General features: G+C 40.7%; 1 long non-coding RNA gene across 1 annotated transcript in view; it reads right to left on the reverse strand.

Moving 5' to 3' along the window:
* The window catches only part of LOC127479465 (uncharacterized), a 160,637-nt gene that overhangs the window by 129,679 nt on the left and 5,264 nt on the right, over window positions 1-25,694 (reverse strand). Inside the window, exon 2 of the long non-coding RNA XR_007907570.1 lies at window positions 6,121-6,209. This is a non-coding gene — a long non-coding RNA (uncharacterized LOC127479465). The remainder of the gene's footprint in view (window positions 1-6,120; window positions 6,210-25,694) is intronic.

Below are 25,694 nucleotides of genomic sequence, written 5' to 3' on the forward strand. Positions count from 1 at the left end.
GAAATTGAGAAAGATACTATTAAAGGAAAGACTGTGTTCATGCAATCTTCTGTAGAAGTTTTACATTATATCCCAAGATGGACTGGCATTCAGACTGAGCCTAAATTGGTTATTTATTTTTGATATGCAATTATTAAATACATAGAATTTTGTTATGTTAATAGTATAAAAATATTTTTGTAACTACAGTTGTGTGTCATCTATCTGATTTAGTCAAAGGGTTATAAACTGCCCATGAATGTCATAAGGGTAAGAAATGGAAAGCCTTCAAATCACCGAGGAGACAAGTTCTGGAACAGTCACAACTGGGGAAATGGGAGGAAAATTTCTGGTAGCTAACTTCCAGGCAAAGACACTTCTGCAAGAGCAATGGAAGTTGCCTCAACTTGCAGGTCCACAGGTTTGGTAAGTGGAAAACTCACCCTGCTCCTGATTTTGGTCAGAATATACTTCATCCAATAGAGCCAGAAGATGCAAGACTGTGTCCCTTTGGAGGCAGTACGTACCTATCATTCTAAGTGCCTATTTCAAACTTAAAGATTTTCCAGTATCCAACTTAGTCAAACATTCAGGACACTCATCTTTGCTTTTCAATTCTTCAACTAGACTACACACGTATCCAAAAAAAACAAGCCAAACCAACAAACAAACACAAAAACCAAACCAAACCAAACCAAATGAACAAACAAAACCACACAGCAACAAAAAAATCCTAGTGACAAACAACCTAACTGTGCTTTGGAGAAAGCAGCTTGTAGGTCTGGGCAAGTTTTAGGCTTCACATTGTTAGTAACAAAGATAAAGACTGAACTCCTGAGCGCTGTTGGCAAATGTCCTTTGGCTCCAGTTGAGCCTCCCCTCTGTTCTTCCAGCACAGGCCCTATGCCCTGCTCCAGGCATCGTTTCTGGGGTGTAAGCACACACAGGTCATCCTAGACTTCTTTGAAAGACTGAATTTTGTCCAAATCCAGTGTGCAAACTTGACCTTGACTTGTGAATTTGATCTCCACAACAAAGAAGACATTTGGTGATTCCTGCTTGGTTGTTTCACCAGGTGTTTCTCCCTTGCACGAACAGGCTGTTTGATGATTGCCAACTAAAAAAAGATATTACTTTTAGCTACTAAAAGGGATCTTTAATATTACACCACGCCTTGGTGAGACACATGAAATATTTCTTCCTTTCCTTAGTGTTTTATGCCCTACACAGTAGGGAAAAGATTAACACAGAGATTAATGTAGTAGAATATCACTTTTTACTCAACGACTCCACACTGCAGTCAGATGCCTGGGAACAGAAAACAAAGATACCAATCCAGAGAAAAAGTATCTCCTAAACTGAGCCACCTGGCTAGACAAGCAGGAACAGACAAGAAATCAGGGAAGAAAGTAAAAGATATTTTCTTTTACTTTTTCTTAAGAGAAAAAATAATAGAATGATTCCACTGGATTATTTTGGTCAAAGGGATTGGCATTCATATTCTCCTCAAAGCAATTTTATTACCTCTGCATACAGGTTTCATAATAACCAGTAGAGGAGAAAGGAAAGGCACCATAAAGTTCCAGGTCTAAAATAGTTACAATCGGGTAACATAAGGGCTCTTTCTATCACTTATAGATTCTGCTAAGGGGTGGAAGGAAAAAAGTAACAGACTTTAAAAAAAAAAAAAAAAAATTAAAAATTGGAGATAGGTGCACTTAAAATTTCCAGCCACAAGCAGTCAAGTTCAGTTTTACTTTCAGCCTGCAATTATCTAAGACCTTATCTCATTTATATGGTAATAACTTGTCTCACGTCAACTCGACAAGCAGAGATAGCAGCTACGCAGCGCCAGCTCCTGGAACTCTCTGCCCGGCTGAAGCCTCCTGGCGTGGGCGGACGGACCCCGCTGGGTTCACAGCGTCCATCAGAATTGCCAATGAGCCGGGCTTCCAGGGCTGTGAGGAGCATACAAAGGCAGGGAATTTCTTGTCGCTATGCATTTAACGTAACTCTCTTTACTGTTGCGCACACTCGGCAAAAAACATTTTGAGAGATAATTATTTGCCCAGGGAAGAGGAGACTTTACTGCTGCAGTTCGGAGAGAGCTGTTCCTCAATAAGGAGCAGCAAAATTTCATGGCAAGGTTCAGAAATTATTTCAGGATGATTACTACAGCTGCAAAGCTGCATTTTCTCTAAAATTCTAATTAAATATAGATAAAGTGTGAAAAATAAGCCAAAACAGATCTGGACATTAGTGAGGGATAAAGGCTTTGGTCTTTTTCAATTTCAGAGGTAATTACTAAGGGACGTCTTATCCCCTCACCAAAGCAGAGGAGGTGCAGAGGGACCTCTGGATTCCAGCTAGCCCTAAGGCTCTCAGATATAATAATTTGATGTTAGACAGGTAGCAAACTAGCAAACATCAAGACAGAACTATGATCTGGAATACAGGTAGCCCATACAGATAACAAACCTCACATCACTCTCCTTAATGAAAGTCCAGCTACTCTAACGAGCAATTTCCTCAAAGACATTAACTATGGTTTTGCCTATAACCCATTATCCATTTTAAGAGGCAAGAGAATGTTTCAGTTCAACAAGTAATTTCCTATCAAAAGCTAGTGAGGTGTGGTGATTGCACTAGAACTCTGATCAGGGCACAGCGACTTCAGTCATCAAGTACATACTTCCAGCCCGCCCTGAACAGAAAGGATTTGACTTAAGATGGGGGGGTTCATTAAAGTATACCTTTAATGAAAACCAGGCAGCACATGGTTTGCAGGCATTACTTTCTAAAGGGGTTCTATGCCACTCATTGGAGGGAAGAGTATTTTTTTTTTGGAGGTAATTTAAGAACAATAACACACCTATTGTTTTTCGGGGGAAAAAAATCGGAAGGGAAGACCAGGCTTTGGCTTATGCCCCTGTGATATTATTACACATCATGATGCTTTTTTCTCTTCTAGATGATACAGGTGGATTTGTGAAGGATAAGGTCTCAGTTCACTCCCTCACTCTTTGGAGGTTACAGGAAAGGGAAGCCTGCTCAGATCACACTGTTGATGGAGCACTGGGAGTCAGTGTTTTAGAAACACTGATTTAAAATGCTTTGCATTCAGAACATTGAGTTTCACGTGGGATTTACTTACTGTATTTAAATACAACAAGCAATTTGTACTGAAATACTATTATATATCTAGGATCACCAATGTATAACAAAGGATTTAACATCCATATGTTTGATGACCATGTTAGCCTTTTACACAGAGAATGTTGTACACAAATGCTTTAATCCCCACCACATCACAGTAAGCCCTGAACCCCACAGTCCACAGTCTTTAAGATACCGCTTAAAGTTTCTGATCATCAGCAAAAGTTAGGTTTGCATCACTTCATCTCTAAAAGCATCTCTTTAGCCACAGGTGCTTCAAGTCTATGTTAAGAATGTAAAATTAATGTCAGCAGTTCAGAAAAGCTCTGAAAGAGATCTAGAAGTTTTTCTGTAAGTGCAGCTCTGTCCACCAGCAATAACAAAACCCATCTATATCCACCCCAGCAAAATCATAATACCCCCAATCTCAGTCATATCACACACTCCTGGAAGTGCTGGATCATGGACTGCTGTGCTGGGACATAGGGAAGTAAATGTCAGGGCAGAGGGGATGGAAATACTTTTGTGAAGAATTGGTACTAAGATGCTAAACACCAAAAATCAGTTTTGGACAATCAGAAGCAACCTTGGGAGAAATATGTGAACAGTAGACAACAGAAATTGTTTTGCCTTACTTGATACAGTGCTGAGTTTATAGGCAGAGGCGAGGAGATTCAGTTTTTAACCCTAAACACAGAGAATTCAGTCTCCTGCTGGATCAAGAGCCTAAGATTTTTCATAATGAGCAGTTGCAATCTATGCCAGCTTTTAAAGAGCAAAAATAAAACATAAAGAGGCATAAAACAGTTTATCAGTTGAGAACAATGGCATCAGAAATGAAGTTTCACTATTAATAAATCCTGCCTCCAGAGCTTTTCCAGAAAACTTAATAAATATTTCATTGTCTTTCATTCTGAGAAGTAATCCAAAAGAAGACTCTGAAAATCTTGAGGATGTGTGAAGAAACTGTTTGAAGTGTAAGTTTTTGAAATGCTAATAGCTATGAAGAAGCATTAGTGCCGTTTAGCTCTGATTGCATCGGCAGTGGAAGGTCTATGAGAGCGATTTAATAAGCAAGACATCCAATGTAGTGCTATTAAATGCTTCTCAAGCATAATAGGGTAATATTCCAAAACCAATGCAACCATGACACTGTTGTCTTCAGCAGAAAGAGCACTGCCTCGGTGGAAATTCCCCCCCACATCCAACATGGATAAATTCAAACCTAAAATGTTACACACCATGTCCACACAAGGGAATCTCATGTCACAGAAAACATCTCAATACTGTTACCTTCAGCATAAAACAAAAAGCCACACGCTCAGGGCTGAAAAAAAAAGCCAAGGCAAGTATCTTACAGTCTGGAAAGTTAAAAAACAATGAGGACAAACCTCATTTGAAGTTGTAATGAGCAACTTAATCTCTAAAGGCTTTAAATGAATATGCTCAAACGCACTAGTAAACATTTTAAATATGTATTCACAGTCCTGTTGGATTCTAATGCTCCTCTGATGAATAAAACTGATTCTCCTCCTCAGTAAATAATTCAGTAGCAAAGAATAGCTTGGCCTGGAAAAGAGATGAACAATGGGTCAAGACTTTAGATAGTTGCTCTTTTCTGAGAGATTTTGGCCTCAATTTTGACATTGTGGGGAGAGTTTTCTGCAAAAGAGGAGGTCACAAAATAAATTTGAAGTGTTTGTATTCACAACTGCAGTTTAGTATCTGTATTTTCTGACCTTTATTCTGTTAGTGAAAGAAGAAAGAGCTGATGGCATGAAAAGAGAACCCAGAAACACCACTTATATAAGTTACTGCCACAGGAGAGTAATTTTCTTATTCAAGGACAAAGTATGGTTTTGTTCTAGCTGTGGTCAGAGACATTCCTCTTGTGATACAGTATGCTGGTATTAGGCAGTTGGGAGTGCAAGATACCCAGGAACTTCATCTAGAGTAGGGTCCAGAAAGCAAAATACTATTCTGTGCTTCCGAGTAGAGTTTTTTTGTTTATTTAATGTTAGTCCAAAGATGTATCTAAGTACCAAAGAGCAATATGATTAGGACTGAGACTAATGCTAATAAGGCAGTCCTAAAAAAATGGGCAAATCCACTATCCTCCCTGCTAAAAGCAAGTATTTTTAAACCAGAGACTTTAAAACAGGGTAAAACCTTTCCCAGGTTAATTTCATTAACTCTACGGGTCAGAACATGGTTTATCCTAACACACCAGTAGGTCTGATCCAAACCCCATGAGAACCTTTTGGATCAGACCCTAATAAGGAACACAGATGACAGAAAAAATACATTCATTCTTTATATTAAGAAAATGCAGGAATTTGAGCCACTCATGTTCTCAATATTACTTTTGTCAGATAGTTATACAGATCAAGGAAAGGCACCAGTGAGTCTGAAACAACAATCACAAGGCAGAAACCTCTTGGCATGCACCTGAGCCTTCCTCTCCAGGCAGCAAAATTCCATCCCAACAAGCTTCTCTGAAAAATTGAGATATTCACAGGCATTTGCAAACTAAAAGCACAAGATCCTACAAAATACTAAAGCAACCCAGAGAGACCCACTGCTTAAATATGAACACATAGTCAAAAAGAGGATTGCTCTAACAGAAATGAGATGCCTAGAGGCATGTTAAAAGACTGGTAACTTTTAGCAGCTAGTTTGGAACTACACTTTAAATCTTCCCAAAAAAGGAAGCTTTGCGTACACCTAAAGCTGGGAGGAAACTAAAGACAAGATATCCTAGGGTCTCACCTCATTCATCTTATATTTTTATCAAGTTTAACAGGGTTTGTATCCAGCTTGTTTCTAGGCAACTTTAGGAAAAACCTTATTTCCATACAGCATTTTCCACAAATAACTCTTAAAAAAAAGCACAAATAAAATATTTCTCTTTGTATTATTTCACAAAGAATCTTCCTCCTAAGTCAGAAAACTACATATATCCAAAACTAAATATATATAACTGACCTGTTTTGTTTAGAGCTTTCTCCATGAACAGTTTGCTTAGCTGCATGAACAAATCTTCATTGGTGACCCTTTTGACTGTGATCTTGGCACTAGAAACAAGGAGTGACACAACAAAATGCTTCAATCTGGAGGCATAATACTAGAGATTTAAAGTCTAAAACAGATCAATTCAAGAACTGTAAGTGTAAAACAAACTTTAGAAAAAAGTAAACAAAAGCAGCAATCACTAGACAGTACCTTCTAATGAAACAATTTTGCACAAAGACTGAGTGCAGTTACTCACAGCTGCTACATTTTGTAAATGGAGGCCATCACCAGTTAAATGCAAGGAGTATCGACCCTATCTAAACTACCCATCTGACTACTTCTGTCCCTAACCTTTCCCCTTTATCCCAGCCCCACATCACAGCAGCAGCAAGGTGGTCACACCTGTCTCTTAGAGACTAGAGTTTGCTCCCGACCAGAACTATCATATGCTGCCCTATTAATTGCATTTAAATGCACCTCTGGTCTCCCCTCACAGAGAACACAGTCACATAGCCAAGGCAGCCCAGTACAACTGCCTTGAGCCTGCAGAAGGGCAGGTAGCACTTCACACTAGCTGAACCTTCATCCTGTCTCCTCTTTGGCAGCAGCAACTTCCTCTCATGTGCTGATCCTTGTGACTGCCAGGATGCCATGAAAGGGCACTTCTTTGGGCCCCAGTACCTCGGGTTGGGCTACTTTGCCTCTGCTGAGTGCTGTTCTTGCAGCCAGCAGCTGTAAGAGAGCAGAACATGGACAGGTGGACAAAGGCAGAGGGGCAGAGAGGACAGCAACACAAACAGGGTGCCCCATGCTCAACCCTCAAAGTGGTTTCAAGCATTTTCTTGCTTAACACTCTTATTAAATCACAGCTGTACAGCAACTCACACACCTTTTTTTTTTTTTTTGCATTGCCTTATTGTTTGATTTTGTATTTTACTTAGACAGGTTGTGGCCCAAGAAACACTGACTTTTCAGCTGGATCTTCCTTGTGTGTTGGTGAGTGGAGGACAGAATGATCTTTGGATATCGCAAGCGCATGTAATGATGTATTTTTATAAATGAGCAGGCTCAGAAAGATTCTTCTATTTTTGAGGGGACAGGCATTTCTGTAAAATTTTTTGCTGGAACATCTTATACACAAATCCCATCAGGATACTGCACACCAGAGCTCACATCAAAACAGGGGCATGGAGGGGCCTATGGAGATGATCAGAGGAGCATTTTCCCATGACAGAAGACTAGAAACTTGTTTTGCACAGTAAAACACAGACTGAAAGAGGAGAGAATTGCAGTCTGTAAGGTATCCAGGAACTAACCACCAGGAGAGGAAAAGAACTATTTAATTTAATAGAGATATTTAGATAAAGATACTGTATGAAAACTTACCACAATCCCATCCATTCTGTAAACTAGAAGAAAGATTCCAGGTGTTAGGAGAATAAAGTTGGGGAACTCTCTTCCCAAAAGTCATATTTTACAAGGAGGAAAATGAGGCATAAAAAATTAATCCCTCTACTCAAGTTCATACATAAAGTTTGTGTCAGAGAGGAGAATCAGATACTGTAGACTTAAATATAGGTGAAGTGAGAAAAGAAAACCAATGTGAGAAAATGAATTGGATTTTTATAATATTAATAAATTGATAATAAATAACAAGTAAATTGTCAGTGGTAAATCAGTACCACTAATCTTTGGAATGATTAAAAAAATACTTTCCTTTAAAGAAAATATTTACATTTCTGACACAGAGGATGCACCTCAGGATGCTGCAGAATTAATCAAGATGTTTATAGGCAGTCTTTTTCTTCTTTTGCATGACAGAGAAAATAATTTATGGATAACTCAGTGTAATATGGTCTTCTGGGTTGTTGGTTTTTTTTTTCTTTTAAGTTTTATTGTTGGAATCAATACAGTCACATCCCTTGGGAATAACATCCATGACCGTAAAGTTCAGTTATAAGCAAAAAAGCTTTGACATGTCTCTGACTACTGAACTCCTTTTGATTTGGGACTATCACTTGAATGTAATCTACTTTTTTCCCTCACACAGTGCTCATCAATCGGCAGACCTGGATTTTTCTTTCTCAGTTCCAGAAGAGATCAATGAGGGTTTCTATTCCAGGATTTCCAAGAGTGTTTCCCTTCTCAGTTTCACTGCCATGCCTATTTTACCTCAAGCCCTACACACTACTTGCTTCATCAGATTTCTCTAAATCCTAATTCCAGTACCAAAATCCCACATTTGTTACTTCTCAGTTAATCTTCAGATGCTCCCTTTATGCAAACAGAGAGATGTGTTTGCTATTCAGGAGCAAAGGTTTTTAAAAATGGTGTTTGTTTGGTTCCTCAGGTCCCCATTGCCCTTCCCTGCTCTGGGAACAGGGACTGTGTTCCTGCCATAAACATGTTGCCACTGTCTCCAGGAGGGACATGGTGATACAGGGTCATGCACTCTCCTCAGTGTTCCCTCGTGCTCACAAGGATGTGCATCGCCTGTCTTGGGAACCTGGATTCCCAAACAATATTAAAAATGCAGTCCCAACCTTCTTTTCCCCTCGGCCTTACATGAGGCAGAATCTCTCACATTTTTCAGCAGCCCTACTTCGTAAAATGTCACCATTCTTCTTATCTTCTGAGTCACACTCAAGTTAGAAAGTTACCTCTAGTAAGAGCGACTGGATCTGTGCTCTCATCTTGAACTCCTAAAACTGGAACCAGAGAGTGCATCCAATTAATCCAGTTGACAGTGCACTGGACTATATTTGAAAGAGAAGCAGGAGGACACGCAGGCAGCTTTTACAGGAAAGGTTGGTCCTCAACTTCCACAACTACACTATTTACATTCCTGGCTTCTCTGTAGCCGTTACTGTTCTATAGCAATTTCTGTCACCAACATTTCCTGCCTTCCATGGGACTTGGTCTGAATTACACCATGAATTACCACTTTTGCTCTTTTGTTCCAAGCAACAAAATCCTTCATTTTCCCCTTTTCCAGCAAAATTGAAAGACCAGTTTCTCATATTCTGTTAGTGGGACTGGAACAGAAATTCCCCAACATAATGCAGTCCTAAGGCAAGACGTGCAGGGATGAAGAGCTGAGGGTTATTCCTTTCTTCATAGTTGATGAGTTCTTCTGTTTCCTTGAGGAGACACACGTTAAAACTTCTCTATCTCTCTACCTGTCTATCAAAGTGCTGCCATTAACACCCAAATGCCCTGTCTCAGCAGCTGGAGAGCTCCAGTGAGTTAATAACCACAGCAGCTTTGCAGAGAAAAACACTTGAGAAGAAATACATCAGTGGAACTTAAAGGCTCAGACTTTTAAGAGGTATTTAATTGGCATGAGCCATGGAAATATTCCAGCATGATTTCACAGCACTCCCCTGAATCACTGTAAACCTACACAGTTTGCATACATTTCTGCCTAAATATCTTCAGAAAGTTGGAGCAGAAATACTTAAGTATGTCTTGCTCTAAGTTCTTAGGTGATTTGGGGCACTTCTCTGATACAATAATGCTGAACTTGGACTTTCAAAATCAACATGTGGTGCTGTTAAAGGATCTTTGCATACTGCATAGCTTGGTCCCAGCACATGGCAGAAGCTACTGGGAATTTCTTAGGGCCCCCCCATGCAGGAGCTGGAGCATCTTCTAGAGAGACAGACTGCACTGGGAGGTACAGGACTCGTATGTGTATGTGATGGCAGGAGGGACAGGAGAAGAATCTTGCTGAGGCAAAGAAGTGAGGGAGGGCCCCATACCCTCTGCTGGCCCCTGGGCTCTGCCTGTTGTGAAGGCACCAGCGTGTTGTTCTCACAAGTGCGTTGTGCACGTGTGGAGGCAAATTTCACATCCCTGCTCGCAAAACCTGGTGTCATGCTGGTGCAGTACCACAGAGGTAGAGCTCCACTGCTCGGCTTGAGCCGAGAATTAAATGCTGTGCTGGGAGCTGCCACCGGGCACACTGAGCTGTCACTCTTCAGAAGGCTTGGTTGTGTAAGTGAACCAAGGGAATCGCCAAACCACAGACAATGAAAACAGCTTTAAATGAGAGACTAAATGAAAAGAAAAAAGTTGTCAAAATGTCAAGGTTAATGTTTGCATAAAACTAACCTGGGAATGGTTAGATGGTATGAGTGTAAACCTTAATTAAAACTTTTAAAGTGTGAATACAAAACTAACTTCAGTCTAGACAGTCAATAAATCTATTCTCTTTAATGAAATACTGGTCCTTTTGGTATTTCCGGTCAATCTTCATCCTCATCCTTGCGACTATGTGTAATATTGATACTCAGATTCCTGTCTGTCAAAACCAGAGGAGCCCTGTGGAACAGGACCACAGCCTCCTTTCAAATACTATCCCTCCTGGTGAATTTTAAAAGGAATGTATGTGTGCTCTGAAGACACACAGGGCAGTTGTATTTTCTTTCCTTCCTTCCTTCCTTGCTTCCTTCCTTCCTTCCATCTGTCCGTCCGTCCTTCCTTCCTTCCATCCTTCCATCCTTCTGTCTGTCCGTCCTTCCTTCCGTCCCTCCTGCCTTCCTTCCATGTTGCTTATACTATTTTGTGTTGTGTGCACAGGCAGAGTTTGGTTACGCTGTAGTGGAATCACTACACTTTTTGCTTAGACACTCAAACCTCCCTTAGGCAACCCCTCTTCTTTCACCTGTTTATCCTTTGTCAAGTTTATCATTGCTTTCCTAAAACAGAAATTCCCATTTTGTGACCAGCAGGTACTCTTTTTTTTAAATATGCTGTATTCAGACACAGTTTGCAGCCTGTGCTGCCAGTGCACTGTGGCTTTCCCTGGGGCAGAGTCTGGCCTTGCACTGTGCTAAAAACCAACAAAAGTAGGAAAAAGGGGAGGGAACAATTAACACATTAATAACAAAGATTGAAATCACTGGCTCTGCCACCCACTCCATCTTATAGTCATAAACTCAGACAAATTTGCCTTCCTCTGTCTGACTCCCCCTCAGCATGAACTCCACAGCTGGACTCTCAATAAGTCCATCAACATCATCTCAGCACCATGAATAACAGTATGCTAAACTAGTATTGTGGCTCTCTAACAAAATAAGGATATTGAAATCTTACATCAAAGACATTTTGTTAGGGAGCCATAATATTAATTTAGTATTCTGCTACTCATGCCCCTGAAACAAGGCTATTTCCCAGGGTCCAATCCACAGAGAGCAAACAGACACAACCAGTAATGCAGCTGCTCATGAGCAAATATGGTCCTGGATATTTAGTGAGAATAAGTAGGAAGATTATAGTTTTTTTCAGGAATGTCACTAACCAACCAGATTAAATTGGAAACTCATGGTTTTTCTATACAGAAAAGATAGTCTGAAGTTTCATTTCATTTTCATAAGACAAACCAAGAAAGTTATTGGAACATATAAAGCCAAGAGCATATTACAAATATTCCAACAAAAGAAAAGCATAAGTTAAGAGTCAGGATTCTTCAAATGAATGTCAAAATGTTTTGACTTATGTATAGATTGTAAATTACCAAAGCTACCCCTATTAAAACAATGTAAGATCTTACTTTCTTCCCAAAGCAATTTCAAAGCAAGCCATTCCTTTCCTCCAGCACATAAAATAATGGACTTAATTCAAGTAAATCCTCTCCACTTTTTCCTCAGGAATCTCAGACATGCAACAATGTGTGACAGAACACTAGAGAAAAATAATAGTCTAACTCTACAGGAGATATACCCTGACATAGTAAATGAGCACTGGATCCTCTCAGGGCTATTGCCTGCATTCATGGTTTTCTTTTATTTTACATTGTTTTGTTAAATTGAAACATGATAATGCTTTTTAATGAAAACCTTCGCTCAGAAAGGGTTTTTTTTCTACTCTTTTCTTTTTCTTATGTTTTTCGGTTTGGTTTTTTTTAAGATAATTATATGCTTTTCCTAGCTCTGATGGCAACTCTGTGTCATATAATGTGCCTAATGCTAAAGCGTTAGGGTTAGGGTCATATAATGTGCAGAGTTGAAAATCTTACCCCTGCCACTGAGACAAATTTCTGAAGAAAAGGGTCTATAAATTCAGTGTCTGGAAGGTGATCTATTCCAGTTCAAGTACACTGCTACAGGAGAGATCAGTCTCAGAACTACAGAAACATCAATAGCTCCTGGAAATTTTCAGAAGGAAACAGGACAGGGAGTACAGTTTTGGGCAGGAGGTACCCTGATAGGATATGGTCACTGTTTCTCTGCCCTTGGCATTGGGTCGGAGGTCATCCCAGAGAGGAGATTAGAGCCCTGATAAAGAAGATCACCACCTCAAGCCTCCACAGCACAGGAGATCCCCGGTGCCTGACAGTGCTATTGCAGTGAATGCTCTATCACCATGTGCAGCAGGACAGATTTCAGAGCCCTGCCATCCAACCTCAGCATCCCCATCCCCAAGGCTGACTTTCAGTTTAACAATGGTCTTGAGCCACTAAAAGCAACTGCAGCTTCCTCAGGAACTGCTCCTGCAGTAATACCAGAAAGTAGCACTTTGGACCCAGCTTCCTTGTCAGGAGAGCAAACAGCAGAGCAGTAAACGACGATTTACATCTGAGAGACTGGAAGCTCTTAACTCCCCATCATTGATCCCCTCACAGGACCTGGCCACAGATGTGTCTGTCAGTTCAGTTTGTGGGAATCACACATACACAAAGCCATCTCCAGACCTGCCTGGGCTGTGGGCAAAACTCAGTGTTACCCTCCTGATGGAGAAGGAACAGGCAGAGAAAGGGAGGTGATGGCAAGCCAGCAAGCGAGGAAAAGCGCTGGAGAGTACCCCTGGTACAGCCTGGGAGGCATGGGAGAGAATGCTTGCAAGAGATGCCCCAGCCCTCCTCTGCCTCCTGGAAGAGCTGAGGCAATCAGGGCTGCTTCAGCACTTCCAGCATCCTGCCATCCAAAAACTTCTCTTGCAGAGACCTGGCCTGGGATATGCAATCACTTATTGGACTGAGTTCTGCATTTTGTTTTACTAAGAATTGCTTGACTTAGGAGAATTTATACTTTGATATTAGAGAGACATAAAAAGCCATAACAATTCGAGCTCTGCTTGTACAAATGATCCTCTGATGTGTGTTAAATGCACTCTATTGCTGCACTGAAATCAATTTGCAATTGATCATATTGCATTTCTAGTGTCAGCAGATATGAAAACATGTCATTTACCAATGCTTAATGAACCTCTATGCTGACAAGACATAAATAACAATAAACAGCTCTCCAGTTAAGGAGGTTAACCAGCAAAGTACTCAGTGAAAGCATTAAAGAGGTAATCATCTGGCAATTGCTGTATAGATGGAGCAGCTGCCCTCAAGGATGACTAAACCTATGCAAAGGACCATTACGAGAAAAAAGGAGGGAAAAAAAAAAGAGGCGATTAGCTCCATGTTAGAAGCTGAAAAATTCTATCTGAATGAAAAGAAGTAATTGACTTTCTAGATTGCATTTGTAGTCTTTTCCACAAGTACTTGAGGTAATCTGCTCAGTGGGGCTCTTTGACTATGCTCTTTGACCACCTTTTTCATTTGGAAAGGAAAAGGCAAAGCAGCAAGTTGCTCCAGTGTTGTTCCTCTTAATTCTTCCTGGTAATGCTGCTCCCTTCTTCTCTCTTTTTTGAATCTTTGCATTGCTTTCATAGGTATTTTAGTCGTGAATTTTTTTAATTTTTTTTTTTTTTTAGGACAAAGCTTTCAGTTTCCTGTAAAGTCAAAGGAACACAATAAAAAGGAATATTACCAGTGCTTAGAAGCATTTCATGAAAGTAAAACACATCAGATTTAACTTTGCTTTATAGTTAATGGAGCAATTTAGCAGTAGCTACATTCACCACTGGACTGAACAGAAATTTCAAGTTCAATTCAGATTTTAAGTAGATGTAAATGGTGTTTATATTTCATCTATGAAGCCCAAGGCAGTGGAGTTTTCTGAGCAACCATGGGAGTCCAAAACAGTTTAACCTCTCATGGCTCAGATATACCCAGTACTCAGAGGGCAGGGTACACACGATGTGCCTTCTCTGCCCATGAAAAGGGGCCTGTTCCATGCAGTCAAGGAAAAGGGCAGTACGATTGAGGGTGGTGTTACAGAGTGCTGTTGACAGAAATTACATCTCCTGTGTGAGATCCCTTGACCTGGGCACCCTTTCTCCATTTCCCATTCCAGGTAGATATCAACTATCTTCTGCCTGCAACAACCACTGTCCCATACCCAAGCCACTCGGGGGGGCAGGGGTCCCCCAAGCTGCTTTCCCAGATTACTCTGGCAGCTGCCTCACCACACCCCTGCTGCTCTGCCCTGCCTCCACGCTGCCCAAATAGCATCTTGCCCCCTGGATCAGGCTCTGAGCTGATAACCCAGACATGAAGCCTCTCACTGTAAAAATCAGAGGACCACACCCAGCTCACAGAGAGCCAGGCCGACTCTGCTCGTTGGGGAGGAAAGGCTTATGCCTCTCAGGGGCCAAATTTTGACCAATGCATTAAGTAAATTAAGCATCTTTAAAAAAAATCAAAAAAACAAACCCCAAAACAAACAAACAAAAGACCAAAAACCCACAACCATAAACAAACAAAAAGCAGTTGTATATTGCCTTTAAATGCAGTCCAGAGGGCCAACCAGAGGGCTGCATCAAAAGCATGGCCAGTAGATTGAAGTGGTTGATTCCACCCCTCTACCTGCTCTTGTGTGACCCCACCTGGAGTGCTGCAGCCAGGTGTGGGCCCCCAACACTAGAAAGACATCGTCAGCCTTTTGAAGCTAGTCCAGAGGAGAGCCACTAAGTTGATCAGAGGGCTGGTGCACCTCCCCTGTGCAGACCGGCTGAGAGAGTTGGGGCTGTTCAGCCTGAAGGAGTGAAGGCTCCAGGGACACCTTGAAGCACCTTCCAGAACCTAGAAGGGGCCTACAGGAAAGCTGGAGAGGGACTCTACACAAAGGCATGTAGAGATAGAACAAGGGGGAATGGCCTTAAGCTGAGGTAGAGTAGGTTTAGTTTAGATATTAGGAAGAAATTATTTACTGAGGGCTGTGAGTCACTGGAACAGGTTGTCCAGAGAGGTTGTGGACTCCTTATCCCCGGGCATATTTGAAGACCGAGGCTGGATGGGGCTCTGAGTAACCTGGTTTAGTGGAAGTTGTCCCTGCCCACGGCAGGGGGGTTGGAGATAAATGATATTTAAAGTCCTTCCAACCCAAGCCATTCTATGATTCTATGATTTGGAACAGTAACAGGCCAGCAGGTTTTGGCAGTGCATCATTCTGAACCAGCACCTCAAAACTTGCAGCTGCTTTAGAAAACCACCGAGTGGTCACAATATAAACATTTACCTGAGAAAAAAGGAAAACTCCAGTAAAGCTGAAGGAAGGAAGAAAGAGAATCATCCCTTCCTGCAGAAGAAATGACCAGGGATGTTCAGAGATAGAAAGCACCTAAGGAGGTTGCTGCCTTTTGTATATTCATTTACGACTGACTATGCTAGTGACACAGATTCCCTGATATTTTAATGTATTATCATGCTAGCTGTGTAAAATCACCACATGTATGAGACCAGAAAAAGGGGTTTGTACATCAGAAGAAAAGCAATTAGCAGGAAATTGTCTGTGGTCTTGTACAGACTTTGCCATAAATGCTGATCAGGTACCACATAAATCCTTCTCATTTCAGGTATGCTCTCCAGCAAAAAACTCATCATGCAGACCCAATCCTCCTCTCTCCTGTATACATCCTATCCTATTTCAATGCAAATATGTTGCCCCTTGATAACAAAAATCCCCTACAGCTCTCATATCCCATTTTTCATCGGTAGATGTAAAAGTAAATATCAAATCAACTGAGGTCAGTTCATTGACCCCATTTTGCAACGTCAGAAAATGAGGAATGGGAGATGTCCCTCCTAGCAGGTTGAAGCCAAAGTAGGGCTTCAGCACCCAGGGATGCTCCCTTGTGATCCTTAACCTCTGTGTTTGCAGCCTGGGCTGGACAAAAGGTCAGATTCCAATGGCACAGCTGTACTGTGCATGTTCTTGGGGATGCATCTCAAGGTGCTCAGCACAGCTTCCTCATCTAGGCACTGGTAGTCCCAACTGTGCTCAAAGGAGCTTGTCTGGTTCTCCCTCTAGTTCCTGACAGTGCCCACACAGAGTTGCACTGGTTTGCCTCTACTTACATCTGTCAACATACAGATGTCAGTTTTTCATACACAATTAGAGTAAACATTTTCAAAAATTGAGTAAAAACTAAAACCATTAGCATGGTTACTTTTAAACTTTCTTTTTTTAAGCAATCTGATAACTTCTTGATGGCCACATTCCAAACCTCAAGTACCAAACATAAGATGTAAGGGAGATGAGACAGAGGTTTCCAATATCTGTGCACATCAACTGTTGGTGATGAAATTCAGTATGTGTAATTTTGTCCAAGAGTTTCAAAATGTGCTTAAGAATGCAGTATGAAATAAAGCAAAATGTCACAGAAACCTTGATTTCCATTACTAACACTTAAATGGATCCCAGCTGCTGTATGGGCAACTACAATTTGAACAAAATATGAAGAATAACCAGAACTGCCATCAGTAACACCATCTTAATATTAAATTAAATATATCCTTCACATTGAGCACAGTTATACACAAATAACTCAGGAGCATTCTGTGTCACACAGCAGTAATCTAAAAATACATTTGCTTTCAGATAGGATTATGGATGGCCGAACAGTTTCTTCATAACTCACACCTGAACTTAGAGATTTTGCCCACTACAGTAAGCTTTAATCAAATTAAAAATTTGCTCCCAGGTATGATTATATCTCAACCTTATAGAGAGATCTTATCATTATTGCTTCTTTGTGTAGAGAAAGAGGAAAAAAAAACTTTATGTAACTCTGTGTTTGATTTTTCAGAAATTAAATAAAAGAGGAGGTTTCATTTGCACTGAAGGATGAGATTTCCCTCTGGATTTGCTGCCCTCTAGATATCTTTCAGTATAAAACTGCTGCTCTTTTTAAATGGATTTTGCAATAATCTGCTTTAGCTGAGGATGCAGTGGGGAGGGGATAAATGAGTACAAATGTGGGGAAGAGGCAGTGTTTGAAGAGTTTGTCAAGATGCTTTTTACAGAGAGAAGGTGTCTTCAGATGATGCCCGTTGTCCAAAGGAAGGGGGTAGTTATATGTGTCTGTGGGGAAGGCAAATCAGTGCTAAAGTGGTGAGTGGTTGCTGTTATGGGACAACATGCTCCATTTGCTCTAGAGAAGGTGCAGTGACATTATCAGCACACCATTCCCACACACTGCTCCACCAATGGGTGTTAGTGCTGATGTGAGAAAACAAATGTGGAGGTGTATTTCTTCCCCAAAACTCCCTTGTTATGTGTCTCTTGGATAATACAGCATCACAAAGCTTTTCTCAGTGATGCTGAGCTCTGGGTTGGGAGTGCCACCTCACACATTCCAAATTTGTTTGACTTCTCTGCAGCAGAGAATAAATATATTTCAGTGACTTTGATGGAATCCTATTTGCTAAATTCTCTGTTTCCGGGCTTGCAATAGTTCTGGTCCTTCTGTTAAGGATCTCAAAGAGATCTATGCATGAGCTAAAGGCACATAGTGCAGTAGGAATTTAAGAAAAAAATGTCACACAAAACAAGAGCAGGACTGTTGATTATTGTAAGATAATATTAGCAAGGTAAGGATTAGGTAAGCAGGGAAGCCTATTAATAACTAAATTCAGGAAAAAGAAGTTCTTCAGATTACCTAGAGTAAAAAGACCTCTAAAGGTCCCTCCAAATGAGATGAGACAAATAAATTGCTTCAATTATCTCTCTCTTCTGTGTCATAACCAGGGTGTTTACTTCAGGAAAGACTTTTTGGGGAAAAAATACCCACTTTATTATTAGATGGAGAAAAGAGCCACTTAACTAGTTGATGGAGAAAATAAGGCTTGATTTTTGGAGCCTCAATTCTTTGTGCATGTATCCTATGCAGCTTTCAAGTAATTTGGCTCATACACAAATGTTTGTATAGACTTCCCCCCAGGCAAAGTACTGTTAAAAAAAAAAGTACTTTTTTTCTCAGGCTAGACATAAATAATCCTATTGGTCCCAAAGAAACTGCCATTGCAGGAAGCACTGCAGGATCAGACTCTGTGATCTGACACTTTGACAAAATTATAAGTTGGCATGTAGAAAGCATCATTCATCAAGGGAAACTGAGGGAAAAACAGTTATTAACTCTCAAGGTCAGTGTAGAGTGATCAATATTATTAATTAGATGTGGATAAGTTGAGACAGCAGTTCAGCACTTTAGCAATTATCTGAGATTCAATACAAGTATTAAATACTAACAGTATTCAATCATGGGTGGTTAAGAAAAGAAGTTCCCAATTCTGATAACCTTTGTAGGTGAAAGAAGAGTTCCTCCAGACTACAGTATTGCTGGATACCCTCAGCCCTGTGCTCAGACCAAGTATGTCTGGCAGTCAGAAAGGTGACGTTTTGTTTGTACTGTGTTTCTTGACACTGGAAACAGAATTTTCCAACTAGCACAAAATGCTCTGCTTTGGTGACATTTCCAGCCTTACCATGAGGTGAAAATTCTCAAGTCCACCCAGACAGCCTGTTACCAAGAGATTACAGTGTGACTTTATCTGTGTTGGGACAGGAATCAGCAAATGTATATGAGAACATGCATGTGGGTAAGAGCAAACAGAAACTAGACATGCTTGCTTACACAGCACAAGTAATAGAGACATTTCTGCCCAGGGTCCTGCCAATTAGTCAGAAAAAAATCCCTCCTGAATTTCCTAACTTTATCATACACTACATCCTAAATTCAGGCTTTACTTATCTGTTCCACATCAGTTCTAAATCCTATGTTTTTTAAATTCTACTTTTTAAATGCATGAACATGTTAAATTCTACAATTTTATCGTAACAAAAGTGTTATTCCCGTCCTATTGTCATACCTTCATCTGATTTCATAATCCAGTTTATCTGATTTGATTACTCTGTTCCTGGGCCCCAGCTTTTGTTGCTAAACACTTGTTATGGATATTTGCTCATTCTGTGGCTTTGGGAAGGGACACTGAATCTGTTTCCTATACTTGATTAACCTGGGCCAGCCAAGAGCAGACAAACTCCCAAACAAAAATAATTTGTATTAAAATTTACAAGTGTCCTCAAAAATATCAAACACTTCTTTAAGTCCTTGACCTGAAGGGCCAGACCTTGGCTATTTTCACTGAAACTGCTGGGAAGAAAGAATAAGCACTACAAGGTTGTTAGTCATGTCACTTGTTGCTTGCCTGAAAAGTGCTAATTTGCTATGGTGATAAGTAGAAATGAGGAACCTGAGCAGAATAAAAGCCTTGCTCTTGCTTTGGACCAGAATCTCAGGTGGATATTAGTATTTATGAATTCAAAGACTGCCACTGGTTCAGAGCTAAATTTCAGGCATTCATCCAAATTAAACCCAAAGCTTAAACCTTTTGACATGAGCCTTGCTCTCCACCAAGCATTTGTGTAATTAATATATCTTTTTTTTTTAAACCCTTAAAAAAACCCCAGCAACCCACAACTCAAAACTGTATCAAATGAGCTGGAAAAGTACAGAGAAAAGGAGGCATTCAGTGAGAGCCCAGAAGCCATAGCTCTGACTTACATAAGCGAAGGACAAGCAGTGTCTTGTATATGGGAGAGTTTCTTTTCCTGTCATGATCCAAACTAATAGTGAAGGTGGGTATGCTTGTCAGAAGCATTCCAAAAGAGGGACGACATTTTCTAGTGACAGCATTAGCCACCCCCAATGTGCATGGAACCATCATTTTTCCTCCAGTTCTACTGCCAACATCAACTGCTCTTCCCATCAGCCTAACCTGAGTGAAATCTCTCCTTCCAGCAAATAATGCCTGCTAAGGCACCTACTGCCCTGAAGCAGGATGACTGATAGGTGAGGTTGCCTACACTTTGTCCTGACGTATTAAAGCTGTGAAAGTGTCTGGAGTAGCAAAGAGATGGCAAGAATCAACTCAAACAATTACAAGAAGAAGTAAAAGTGGATGTGAAGGTAGAGGTGCTTGATTTCTGGTTATTTTAATCAAATTCTGCCTGTGGAAATTTGCAAGTAAGAGATATTGGTGCTGGTTCAAAGAAAGAAGTAGAGATGGCTGAGCTGAGGGAAGCACATGTGGAGGGATTAATTAGAAGTATCACACCTGGTCTTGTTATCTCCCACTTCAGGATGCCAAAAGTATTATCCCTGTTGCCTTCCTCTGGGCACTTACCTTCATCAGCTTCCCTAGGATGGGACACCCTCCCAGGTGTTTCCCCAAGGAACACTGGGAGCTATTCATCCAGCACCATGGCCTCTGCTCTTATTCCAAGCTCCAGGTCATGACAATAACCTAGAGATAGGGAATACAGCCGGCTCCATCAATATGTTTTGCTGACCACTGACTGCCAGGGCCCCTCCCAACAGAAGATTATTCCTGAAATGGATATGAGCTCAGTATCTTGCTGGCCCCAGTGGAAAGCAGTTCACTTATGGGTTCATGCTGTACCCTATCAATCTAGCTGATCTCCAGAACTATTAAGTTGTGATGGCATTGCAGTCTATTTGCACAGAGCAAACTTTGATAATAGCTTCAAACAGCACTCATGACTGCAACAACTACTATATATAAAGGGAAACCTGGAGTGTGTAGGTGATTGCTACAGAGAGCCTTGTCTTTGTGGAGAGATGAGACCCAGGAATCTCAACACTGTTCTTGCTTTTGCCAGAGGGCTCCTGTGCAAATCCCCTGCCAATGCTGGACTGCAGCAGCCTGGAACTGTTTCTGGCATCATATTTGTTGTGAACCTCTCTTCATTGTACATGGTAAGATCATTTAGGATCTTTACAAACAAGGCACCAGAGGAAACAAACACCAAATTGTCAGTGTCCTGTTGTTGCTTGATCTCCTTAGAAATTCACACATGCTCCTCTTCAGAGATCTCAGTGCAGAACAGTGACCATGAGGAATTTGCTAGCTGCCAATATCTGCTTAGCTTTTTCATCCCAATACCTCTATGGACTCTACTTGATAAATAAATACACATTTTTCCATACATATATATGGAAACCAAGAATAAATAAGTGAGCTCCGTTTAATGTTTGGATCATTCTCACAATCTATATACAGATAAAAAGTAAAACTAATCAGAATAGCTGCAGAATGTTAGATTCTGGACAACTATAGATGCAAAATAATATTATGTAATTATATATCAAGTTGACACTATTGGCTGCTCACCAGAGCCATCAGCCCACACTGATGAGAGTTGGATTCTAACTGATGTAAGTAAAATTAATTCCACTGGAATTAACTCAGTCAACACCCATTGAGATTTACTCTTTACTTTTCTACAATGACTTCCATATTCCTATGTCCCCAGAGTGATCAGTGAACTGTGGATTTACACTGTCTCTATAGCACTTTTCAGACATCCATTGTTGCCACACTTTTTCAGTTGTCCCAGTTTTTCCCCTCCCACCTCCTTTTAAAACTTTGACCATGTAATTCACTTAAGCTTCTAAATGAGCTATGTCTATAAAGAGCTTCTGGGTCAGCCAGACTTAATTTGAAAATGTCATTACTCCCACACTAAACTTCCCCCATCAATCCCACAGCAGCCATCATGGTTTGTATGTCTCCCAGAACAACTGAAGTGAAATTGTGGCCTTTTCATCTTTCGAAAAGAAAGAAAATAGAGGGAAAAGATAAGAAACTACCACCCAGGTGGTGAAGACTGAAATTGTCCAGGGAAACAGAGTGAGAAAGTATGCCCATTTCCACAGACATTTTTTGGCTGTAAAGGTGTAAATTTTTATCTGGAGAAGTGAAAACAGTAAGCTTTTAGCTTGTGCATAGCTCAATTCTGACGACCTTTAAGTCAACTTCATTTTTTAAAGTTCAGAAATATTCAAGATGCTCCTGAGGCTCAGAATATCATTACTTTTTCTCCTATATGGCCTTTTCTGTGGTTAACTGAAAAAAAGCTGTTTCTGGGTCACTGGAGTTAAAAGGATTACATCTGAATTAAAAGTGGGAAGCTTTTTCCTTTCTTAACCTGAAAGTTGAATGGCTATATGCCTAGTGTCTCTCTACAGTCAGTTTGATGAAAGGCAGTTTCAGAGGGCACTTCTTTTGCTCCTGTAATAGCTATTAAAAACAGGCTGAAAGTCTTGCCCTCTGGAGATGCTTACTTACTTATTTAACTCTAAATGTCTCTGGAAGCCAGACTTGTATCTTTAGCCATAAGGGGCTGGATGCAGCTGGAGCTGAAGGCTCTTCCACCCAGATGTCTACATGTAAGTGCTGTGTCCAGGTTACAATCACTTGGAGATTTTGCCAATACAGTAAGTAGACCCTTGAGAGCATTTCCATCTACTCTCAAGCAGACTACTGGGTTTGATTGTGTAAATTGACAGATGGAGGTGTCTGGTGTGGCCTGGAGCTGCCAGAACAGCAAAAGTCCTGTGCTAAATCTTCATCACTCTGGGGATGTCCCAGTTACTCCAGGGCATCTCAAGTGGCACCAGACATCGAACTGTGAGCAACTGAACTGAGCCCCTGGTGCTTGCACACCTCTCTGGACCACTCTGGCAGGAACTGACAGACCACCATTGACTGTGATCTGAGCACAGACAGCTGTTTCACATGTAGACACTTCCACACAGATGCTAGTGGTTACCTAACTCATGTTAAAACCTACACAGGTTTTATGGCCTGGTTGTGACACAGCAGCACCACAGCAAAGAGCTTTTTAGCCTGTGTATTCCACCACTTACAGCCCATTTTCCCAAGGAGGACACAGAGACAGCACAAACAAACCTAGTTTCTCTGGCCACTTGTCACTGGCGCTGCAGAAATAGGCTCAAGGACAAAGTCTCCTCTGTGGGTTAATATGTCAGTTCATTGATTAAAAAAATTAAGTTAAATCACTGATGTAAGGGGAAATAGAATCTGAACCCTGGAGGAAGCATCTCCAGCAGAGTCAGTAACAGAGCTTAAAGAGTCTCATGATTCCTGCTCTGGTGTCATGACCACAGTCCCTGTATAAACTGCTGTAAAAGGTAGGGTCTCCTCCTGAACTGTCTGCTCTGCCCTAATTACAAGCAGAAGAAAAACCTAAGTGCCTCTTCGAATTTCAACAGAAAGCATAGGGGTTTGTATTATCATGGTAATAAAGGTAATATACATTTGTTGGGCTCCAGTGGGGTGTATCAACAAAAGCATCAGTATGTTCTGAAAAACTGTACACCACTTTCTTAACAGCCACACTAAACTTTGGATGCTCTCAGCTACGCTTTAGTGTGGTAAAGAAAATAGATACTTTGGCTTCAAACTTAATATTGTTCAACTGCCTGTTTATAAAGAAATGGTAGAAGACATTTAAAATATGAGTGCAAGGACAGGCTCTTCAATCTCATGAGCCAATCTAGAGTTAAGTGAGTGAATCACTCATCTGCTGTGCGAACTAATAGGAGGAGAAAATAAACTCTGAGAAACCAATTATAGTTCTATACCTCCATCCTCCAGGATGTGATCTCAAAGTCAAGTAAGTCTCCAGAAATCAATCTCCAGGATTCACTGGGAAAGTTCTGCATGCCAAAATAGGGTAAAGTTGTTTTCAGAAGATCTAAATGGAAACATCCAAACTGAAAAAGCAAGATGGCAACGTAACATGGTCAACTAGAAGCAGACATATAAAAAACAGGAGGTAAAATTACAGTGATCAGGTTAGCTTTAGCATTTGAAATTCCAATCAAAGCAGGACAGTGAACAGAATGAAGTATTAACCCAACTACACTACAGTGAAACAAGGATTTGCCTACTAATAATCCTCAAATTGATAGGTTCCTGTCATCTTCTCAGGCTACTAACTCCCAGTACTCTTTAAAAGAGATGTTAAGGGCTCCATCATGCACTCTTTATGATCTCCACAAGACAAAATGTAGTGTCAGATAATAATCTAGAGGTGGCTCAGATGCAGTGTCCTATTTGGAACTGCATAATTTTGTGCTAACTTGGAGACTGCACTCCCTGGTGGAACAATTCTAAGTGGGAAGGACTTTAAACACCAAGGTTTCACTACTTATAGTCCTTGAGGTCCTTGAGGTAAGAGGGTCCCTCTGAAAGAGAGAAGCTCTATTTGATCCTCTGTACCAGAGTTACTGCATAAGTCACCATGGCCCTTTGCCTGGATTTGGAAGCCCTGGGCACGATTTTCAAAGAGACCAAGCACCTAAAGTTCCAGTTGAAGTCAGCAATTATGGAAAACAAACACAATAGCTGACCAGACAAAATAATGTACCTCTTCTGAGAAAAATTTTCTTTAATTTTCCTTTAATTTTGGCTTCTTCAAATAGAAAAATATTTAGTAATTTCTCCTTGACCTGAGATCCGAATCTTCACTCTCCCACTGCAGTTTTGTGAGGTAAAAAATGAAAAACAAATTGTCCACCAAATCAAAGACCTTACCCTTAGCCATGGTGAAAGGGGATAGGGAGAAGAAAAAATCACATACTGCATAGTTATAATTTGTCTTATTCTGTCAAGATGATCAGAAAACATATATATTTTTTTCTACTAGCTGGAACCTAGCTGAACACACACAACTTGGACATCTTAGAAGAGTTCCCAAGATGTTATCAATAATTAACACCAAGCTTTTCCCCAGGACTGCACCTATAATCTTTATTTCCCACTCCACAGTCCTGCTACTGAGAAGGACAATTTTCTTTGTCTTAATGATGAATAAAGTGGGTTTGAGAATTGCCCTAGGAAACCATCACCAACATATTATTGTTTTATTTAGCCCAAAGTAGTTTCGGGTAAGGGAAGATGTGCCAGAGCTGTCTGCTATTCTTCTGATGTAGAAATAACAAGATCACTGCATGTTAGTCTGAGACTTAGACATGAAAACCAGCTCAAAGAAACATTTGCTGATGGCATTGATGTGCAAGTGGTTTGGGTTTTTTGTAGGTTTTTTGTAGGGTCTTAGTTCTCTTGAGCTTTGACAGTTATTGGTGTTTTCATAAATGGAAAGGAAGGACCCAAACCTACTGACCCTGAAGCGTTAGCAATTCAACTCTACTGTGGATTTTGCATCTGGAAAAGCCCACAAGCCGGTATATCATCAAACTGTCACATCAAGCAGCTGAATTACTGTGTGATGGCATGAGCTACAGTAACCCATGGCACCAGAGAGAGGAGACTTCTCGCAGAAAAGAGCATTGAAAAAGCTGAGCAGTGGGACCCTAGGGACTGTTGGGGAGCTGAGTGAATCAGCCATGCTGCTCTGCTCCATGCTGCCATGGCAGAACTGACTTTGCATCTAAATTAGCTAATTTAAAAGTGTCCTGGGCACCTCTGCACCATCCTTTCCTCCCATCTGTGACTGCGTAGAAAATTTAAAGGAAAAGGCAAAACACAGTCTTTCTAAAATCTACAGCCTAGTTCACCATCCATAAATATAGCACTTCTC

Source organism: Manacus candei, unplaced genomic scaffold, assembly GCF_025592945.1.
Source record: "Manacus candei isolate 608988 ecotype Guabito, Panama unplaced genomic scaffold, ASM2559294v1 h1tg000067l, whole genome shotgun sequence".
In the NCBI taxonomy this organism is placed as follows: domain Eukaryota; kingdom Metazoa; phylum Chordata; class Aves; order Passeriformes; family Pipridae; genus Manacus; species Manacus candei.